Source organism: Polyergus mexicanus, unplaced genomic scaffold (genome assembly GCF_030449975.1).
Source record: "Polyergus mexicanus isolate NDT 795.1 unplaced genomic scaffold, iyPolMexi1.0 SCAF_18, whole genome shotgun sequence".
In the NCBI taxonomy this organism is placed as follows: Eukaryota; Metazoa; Arthropoda; class Insecta; order Hymenoptera; family Formicidae; genus Polyergus; species Polyergus mexicanus.
This window is the reverse complement of record NW_027223338.1, coordinates 3,418,531-3,426,947: the sequence shown is the minus strand read 5'-3', so window position 1 is coordinate 3,426,947 and position 8,417 is coordinate 3,418,531. Positions and strand designations below refer to the sequence as shown.

The window sequence follows — 8,417 nt, the reverse complement described above, 5'->3', positions numbered from 1 at the left end:
GCTTTAATGATGTATATGAGTTGATCGGACTGTGTATAGTAAACGTGCCTAAAGATATAATCGCCTAGGCGGAATATGCAATGAGGGAACAATTATTATATAACGAAGATAATGCCGTACTTTTACTGCATAGACTGTGAAACTTGCTCTGAGGTGAATTAATTCTAATTAAATGTGTTTTACTCCTCAGGAATTTACTGGTGGCGATCGCTTCGAACTGATATGTGGAAGTCTCAATGTATGACTTACGTGTGGAGGTGGGGTTAGGATGACCATTACCTGGATCCCTATATGATCTTACGGGGTCTTGAGGATTGTATTGTTGCGTCTTGATACTGAGGTACATTCAACGTATGCAGTTGTAATGTGTCCGGACATGTATGCATTGCGTCACCATAATACTGCTTTGTTCTTCCATTTTATCGTATTGTAGGTCATGCAGTGACACTAATATTAACGAATCATATATGTCCCCAGGATTGATGTATTGCAGGTGTATTTGTGACTTGTGGTTGATACAACTCGTATGAATTGTCTATGCGAGTTGAGGGTATTGAGGATCCGACGTGGAATACATGGGGCTTATCAAGAGGGGTTGTAGCGCTGCGCCATATCATCTCACTAGTAATACCCATGTGCGTCACCTACATATCTCGGTTTTTGGCGAGATATTGCAATGAGTGGAATTAGCGTCCCCATATTGCTCTATTGGCTGAAATCCTATATAGTGGCATACCTATAGGGTGCGTTCCGAGTTACGCATAAAACGCGTAGACTGCATAGAAAGTCGTTCCGATTTAACCAATGCGCGCAATAAAAGCGCTTTGGTAGCGCTGAGAATTCCTTAGATTGTATTAACCGTACTGAATTCTTAGTACTCGTCCCAGCGCATTGACTGCTTCTATTTTGACTTGAGGCAGTTGATGCGTTTAACGCGTTTATGCAATCTGAGCGTTTCTTGCGAAATTCGGAACGGATAACAAATTTTTTATTGCGATGGAACAGCAGTTGTACGAATTCCCGGTCCTCATAGAAGAAAGTAACGAAATAATAACTTTATTTCTAAGTCAAGAAGATATAGAGAAAGCAAGCCAAGGTAAAATTAATGTATTATTTTACCTTGATTTATTTAATGTATAGGTTAGACGTTAGTTTAACTATTGTGTTATTTTTTATAGATTCAGCGTTTTTGATGAATCTTGTTGCAAAGGAACGAACTGTAAATAATACTATAAATAATGTTGTAAATAATAATGTAAATAACACTGTAAATAAAAACAATAATATTGAGCCAGAAGCTGAATTGGAAGATGCGAATGAAACTGCTGACAAAAACAATGTTGGTAAGATGCATTTTATTTTTGTGTAATCAATATCTATAATCAACTTTTTAATTTTGTATAAAAGTATGTTTATGCAAGTTTAAGAACAATATATATAAATATTAATATTTCTTAATCTTTAAATTTTGTGTTTACTTTTTAATTTAATTTTTAGATAAGTTAAAAACATTTGTATGGCCAGACAAAGCGGTATATTTATTAATTGAAATATATAGAGAAAAGGAGGAAGAGTTCACAAATGGTTTCAAGCGCAGTAACAAAATTTGGACTGAAATTGCTGCTCAAATGAATGAAGCTAATCCAGCCTACGAATTAACAGCACAGCAATGTACATCAAAAATGTCTGGCTTAAAGCGGACATACAAAAATATCGTTGATCAAAATAAAAAGAGCGGCAATAGTAGAAATTCGTTGGCATTTTTTTCGGTATGTTTTATCACACACATATATGTATACACACACACACACATATTTTGTTTATTGTATACGATATTCATAGGTATGCAACAAGACCCCTCCGATGGTGCACCACCTTGCCGTGGTGGAGGGGCTCCCCTTCCGGTCTTGGAAGGGGTCTAAGAGTGCACCACACATCTCGATCGTCGCGAGAATATGTCTTATTTTTATTTATTTTGGATGTATGTGTTGTGGAATGGATTGGGGTATTGTGGGGGGTTATTGAGGGGTTTATGGGGTTTTTATGGGGGGTTGTGTGGGATTGTGGGGGGTGTATGAGTTATGGGTGTGGGATGTATGTTTGTTAGGGAAGGGGTGATCGAGTGAGGTGGCGAGGTAGGTAACCTCTAGAAAAAATCCCGGGTAGGCCGAGCTCGTCAGGCGTGGTGAAGCCAATCGGCCTAGGTGAAGGAAAACACCGAAATCAAACCATCTTTCCTTGATACGCAATGGACAGTACAACGAAGGATAATACGTTTACTGCCGCAGTGGGCTTCGGATCCCACAGCGACCGGCGGGGAGGGGATACAGTCCCGGTTCCCCCCTCGTCGTCATCCAACGACGGGCCACCAGGGGTGTTGCCGACGAGCACCCCTGGCGAGCGGACTATCGCCGATGATAGAGAGGTGAGGGTGGTCGTGCGGAGGATCGACTGGCCGGGCCCGGCTTCATCAAAGTCGGGGTCCCGGTCGCGCTCGGTCACGTCTGCGAGGGCGCACCCGTATAGTCGGGACGAGGCGGGTCGGGGCCAGAGCCTCACCCGCCAAGATGGCGGGAAGGTGGAAGGTGCGTCGCGGGGGGGCAGCAATCGCTCCACCCCCGTCTCCTCCTCCAGGACCTCGCTGGCCAGCGAGGGTACGGAGGACCACGCGTTTCCCGAAGAGGACGCAATGGAGGTGGACGACCTCCCAAAGAAGAGGGGACGCGGGAGACCGCCCACCACGGGCGAGTTCGTAGGCCTTCGCGAGAAACGCGAGGAGGAGGCCGCCCGCAAACAGGAGAAGGAGAGAGAGCGTAGGGCCCAGAAAGCCCTATCGGAGGATGCTCCCCTCCCTCCGCCAAATAGGGGCCTTCGGGCCTATGAGGCGGAATGCGCCGAAGAGGTTTGGAATGCCCCGACCCCGATATCGCGGCGCGGAGTATGGAGCAGGCGGCTGCCATAGACCGTATCGCCGTCTGCTCCGGAAATCTGCAGGGCTCTCTCCAGAAGAGGCTCAGGGAGGCCGCGGCCCTTGTCAGGGTAACGGCCAGCACCCTGGCGGAGAGAGCCCAACAGAACGAGGCGAAAGGGGAGCTAGCGGCCCTCCGCAGGGACATAAAGTCCCTCGGAGACCGCAATGCGGATCTCCAACGGGAGATCGCGCCGATAATGTCAGGTGCCCGGTTTGTTCCGGACTGGGTCGTCCGGCCGACCATAGGGTGGGAAGTGCGAGGTGCACCCCCCCTAAAAAACGGCCGGACCGACGACGGGAGACGCTCCCGGCGGCGTGTGCCGCGGCGGGATCTCGGCCGGCAGAACCGGCCGAGGGTACCGCAGCACCCTCCGACACCCGCAAACGCGGGGCGGAGGATAGCGGGGCCTCCTCGGAGGCCCCTAAGGAGAAGAGGCCACCAAAGGCCCGGCCTGCAGCCGCCACCCCACCCGCCCCTATGGCGGAGGTGGAGATGGTGGAACCGGGGGGCGTCAAATAATGCCCCCCCCCCCTTAGGCATACTGCAGGCCAACCTGAACCACGCCCGCCGGGCGCAAGACCTGTTCTTGCACAGCCTGACGGAGCGTGGTTTCGGGTTGGGGATCGCGGCGGAGCCATATTATGTCCCGGAAGCCAATCCATGCTGGATCGGCGACCGGGCAGACTCCGTCGCGATCACGTGGAGGAATGACTCCACACTCCCGCCTTGCACACCGGTCGAGGCCGGGGCGGGAGTGGTGGTGGTCAGGTGGGGGCCCATCTCCGTGCTGGGGGTTTACATCTCCCCCAGCGTGGGCCTCGCCCAGTTTGAGGCGTTCTTGGACGGGGTGTCGGCATGCTTCCGCCGACAGATGCCCCGTCCCATTATTGTGGCCGGGGACTTCAACGCAAAGTCAACGCGTTGGGGCTCCCGGTTCACGAACGCCAGGGGCGAGGCCCTACAGGATTGGGCGGCGGCACTCGGCCTGTGTCTTATAAACACAGGGTCGAGGAGCACCCTAGTGCGGTGGGAATCGGTCCTGGACCTTACGTGGGCCACCCCCTCCGCCGCACGAATGATAGTAAGTTGGCGGGTGACAGAGTGCGAGACGCTCTCCGACCACCTCTATATAGAGGTGGTCCTAAATGCCACCCGCCACGGGGTGCTCAGCCGCGCCCAAGACCGGGGAGATGCCCGGCCGAGGAGATGGGCCCTCAAGAAGATGAGCCCGGACAGGCTGATCGCAGCCGTCCTTGCGGCCGACTGGCCGTGTCCCGGGGGGAAGGGCGGGGGATTAATGAAGAAGTTGAATGGTTCCGGGGCGCGCTCAGCGACGCTTGCGACTTCGCGATGCCCCGGATCAACCCCCGCCCGCGAAGGGCGGCGTACTGGTGGAGCGAGGAGATCGCCGAACTCAGGCGAATCTCCGTCGCCGCCAGACGCCGTTTCACCCGGGCCCGGCGTCGACCCGACGCCGAGAGGACGGCAGAGGCGTATGGGGCGTTCCGTGCCGCTAGGAACGACCTCAGCGCCGCGATCAGGAGGGCCAAGGCCCGAGCATGGGACGAGCTCCTGCGCTCCTTGGACGCAGACCCATGGGGGCGCCCGTATAAGCTTGTTATGAACAAGCTGAAAGCTTGGGCGCCCCTCGCGACGGAAACTCTGGAACCCCAAGTCCTCGATAATATCCTGGGGACCCTCTTCCCATCCGAGGGTCCCCCTTTTGACGCGGGTGGTCGCCAAGACGCGACCATCCCGTGGTCGGAGAACTTGGAGGTTTAGGAGGAAGAGATGGCCGAGGTGATCCGGCGGTTGAGACTCCGGGGCAACAAGGCCCCAGGTCCCGACGGGATCCCCGGCCGGGTCTGGGTCCCGGCTTTGGCCCAACTGTCCGGGTGCCTGAGGCGGCTGTTTAACAGCTGCCTCAGGGAGGGCATATTCCCCCCAGCATGGGTGAGGGCCAGATTGGTCCTCATCCCGAAGGGGGGCAAGCCCAGCAACGCCCCTTCTGCATACAGGCCTATCTGCCTGTTGGACGAGGGGAAACTCTTGGAGAGAGTGTTGGCGAACCGTCTCGTCCAACACCTGTCCCGGGGAGAGATGGACCTCCACCGAGACCAGTATGGATTCCGCGGGGGGCGATCGACCGTTGACGCGATTTTGCGCGTCCGGTCCCTCGCGGAGTCCATTATGGAGGAGGGCAGGGTGGTACTTGCGATGTCGTTAGACATCCGCAACGCATTTAACACCCTGCCCTGGAGTATGGTGGGGAAGGCCGTGAACACCTTCGGCCTTCCCCCCTACATGGTGGAGGTCCTGAGAAGCTATTTCCGGGACAGGTGGCTGGAGTACCCCAACAACCGGGTACTCCTAAGCAGAAGGGGCGTATATTGCGGGGTTCCACAGGGGTCCGTGTTGGGCCCCACCCTGTGGAACCTCGCCTATAATAGGGTGCTGGGTATTGCCCTCCCCCCCGGCTGCAGTGTCGTCTGTTACGCCGACGACACTTTGCTGTTGGCCGGGGGAGAGAGCTGGGGGGCTGCGGTTCATATCGCCAACGTCGGGGTAGCGTGCGCTGTCCGCGCGATCCGTGGCATGGGCCTGCAGGTAGCGCCTCATAAGACCGAGGCGCTATTCATGCATAGGGGGGAGCATGGGGCTCCCCCCGCCGAGGCCCATGTCAGGGTGGGTGACGTCTCCGTCCGGGTGGGAGACAGGTTAAAATACCTTGGTCTCTACCAGGACGCGGCCTGGAGTTTTGGCGCGCACTTTGAGCTTCTGGCCCCCAGGGCGGAGTCGGTGGCACTTAGCCTCGGCCGACTCTTGCCCAATCTCGGGGGTCCGGATGGCCGGGTGCGGCGTTTATACGCGAACACCGTCCGGACGGTGGCCCTTTACGGGTCACCGGTGTGGGCGGACGCCCTGGTGGCCAATCGGCGCGGCAGCATGCTGCTGCGCAGAGTATTTAGGAGGGTGGCCATCAGGGTAGTCCGAGGTTATAGGACGGTGTCGCACACGGCGGCCTCATTATTGGCGGGGATGCCGCCCGTCGAGCTCTACGCAGACATGTACGCACACGTTTACGCGCGTACGCGAGAGCTCGGCGGGCTCGGCGTGGTTTTGACCCCTAAGGTCAAGGCCGCCGTGAGACTCCAGGCTAGGCGACGCGCTCTGGAGAGGTGGGACGAACACCTCTCCAACCCCCAAGATACATCGGGGAGGCGCGTCGTCGAGGCCATCCGCCCTCATTTGATCAAGTGGGTCACACGGGCGGGTGGCGAGATGTCGTACCGTGCGACACAGGTATTTACGGGCCACGGGTGTTTCGGCTCGTACCTGTGTCGCATCGGTAAAGAGGACAGCGCACGCTGCCACCATTGTACGGGGGGGGACGAGGACACGGCGCAGCACACGCTGGAGGTATGCCCAGCGTGGGCAGAAGAGCGCCGTGTTCTCGTCAACGTAATAGGGGATATTGACTTCTCGCTCTCAAGCATCGTAGCGGCTATGCTCGAGAGCGAGGAGTCCTGGAGGGCGGTCTCCTCCTTCTGTGAAGCAGTTATGCTCCAGAAGGAGGAGGCCGAAAGGGAGCGAGAGCGGCTTCCCGGAGAACACCCGGGGGGCCGCAATCGCGCCCGACGGGCCCCCGGGGGTGGGCCGATGGGAGCCGGGGCAGCACAAGCCTCCGGGCATCCCAGAAACCCACCCCAGCAAAGGGGGGGCGCACACAGGGGGAGGGGACGTGGTCGCAACCGTCCCCATCGAACTCCCCCAGCGAATGCGCGGGGCCCGGACAACTCGGGGGGACGTCCGCTATTTCGTCGCGGACGTCTCACCCCGAACTGGGCCCGGTGGTCGGAACCCAGGTGGGGTACCTGGGCCCGACCACGCCCTCCCCGGGAATAACACCGGGATGGCGGCGAGAGGGGCAGTGGTCCCCCTCTCGCCAAGATAGGATGATGTCCCCATCAACAACGGGGACACTGGGGGAGACAGAAACCGCTCCCCCAGCGGGCACGGCCCGTGGGCGGGGGGTCTCTCTGATGTAGTGCATACGCCAGTTTCCAGAGAGGCCCCCTGAAACGCCCGAGATAGGCCACCCGGAGAGGTTTTAGTGGGTAGACCCCGGCCGTTTGTTTAGGCCGGGGGTAGTCCCACATAACCCCGCCTCGAACCCCATCGAGGCGGGGTTATGCGTAAAGGCATTTCCCCTCCGTTACAAAAAAAAAAAAAAGGTATGCAACAAGATATATTTGTATATTTAATATATTATCCCTATTATGCAATAGGTTATGGATTCACTATTTGCCGACAAAGCGTCCATTTCGCTTCCTGCAATTGCCACAAGTGATGGTCCATCGGATCCAAATCAGCAAGGATCGTCGTTATCAGTATTTTCTTCCGTTGAATCGAAAAGTAAGTTTTTGTACTTGTGTATTAGTGGATAACAACAATTCTGAATAATATATAGTCAATAGTCAGTATACATTTATAATAGAAGTGCAAAATGTGCAAGCAAGATGAAGAAAATTAATATTTATTTAATTTGGTTCTTATTTGTCATAGTGTAACGTTTTTATATTATATATTACAGATCCGCCGAAAAAGAGAAAACGGATCGAAAACATTATGGAAGAATTTTTGGATAATATTGCGGCAGAAAAAAAAGAAATGAAAAAACGAGAAGCAAACAGAGAAAAGATCCGTGAAGAAAATAGAAATGAACGTGACAGAAGACATAACGAGCAAATGGACGTACAGAAGTCATTAATTTCTGTATTGCAACAATTTCTTCACAAAATGTAATTTGTATTCTTCTAAGTTTGTAAGAAATAAGTTTGTAATAAACCGCTTTCGCGAGGCGGTCGTGGATAACTCGGTCGGGATCCGGGGCTCGTGAAAGGGTATCGAGAGACGAACGATAGATGCGTTAGGTAAAATATAATTTATTGCGTGTAAGTATACAGTGTGTATACAGAGTGAGTGTGTGTATAACTGTTGTGTGTGTCGGTGTGTGTGCGCTTGTATGTGAGTGAAATGATAAGCGAGCGAGTGCGTGTGCGAACGCGAGATATTTACAATGTGTTGAAAATATATGGGCGAGGCGAAGGATGACGTGCAGGTGACAAAACGCACTCGTGTATGCGTGAGTGTTGGTCTTGTCTAGCGGTTTGGTCGTGCCGGTCGCGCTGCATACGAATTACAATGCACGGGGTGTGCGTGTGTCGGAGCGCGCTTTCAGCGATTCGATACAATTATTGATTACGTGCGCGGATCTGGATTTCGGCAGAGGCCGCTAACTACCGGGCGGTAATTTCGGTCGGGTCGGTGGGCGGTCCTTAGACGTGTCGGTATCGATCCGATTGCGTCGATCGATGTCGCGGCCGGGTTAGATCCTCCCCCTTGAGCGGGACTTAGCGCGCCGTATTAATGGCGAGTCCGATC

At 54.4% G+C, this 8,417-nt stretch overlaps 1 pseudogene; it reads left to right on the top strand.

Annotated features, from left to right (window-relative positions):
• The first annotated feature begins 1,310 nt into the window (after window positions 1–1,310).
• Window positions 1,311–7,778, top strand: LOC138941334 (uncharacterized; annotated as a pseudogene).
• The last annotated feature ends 639 nt before the right edge of the window (window positions 7,779–8,417 follow it).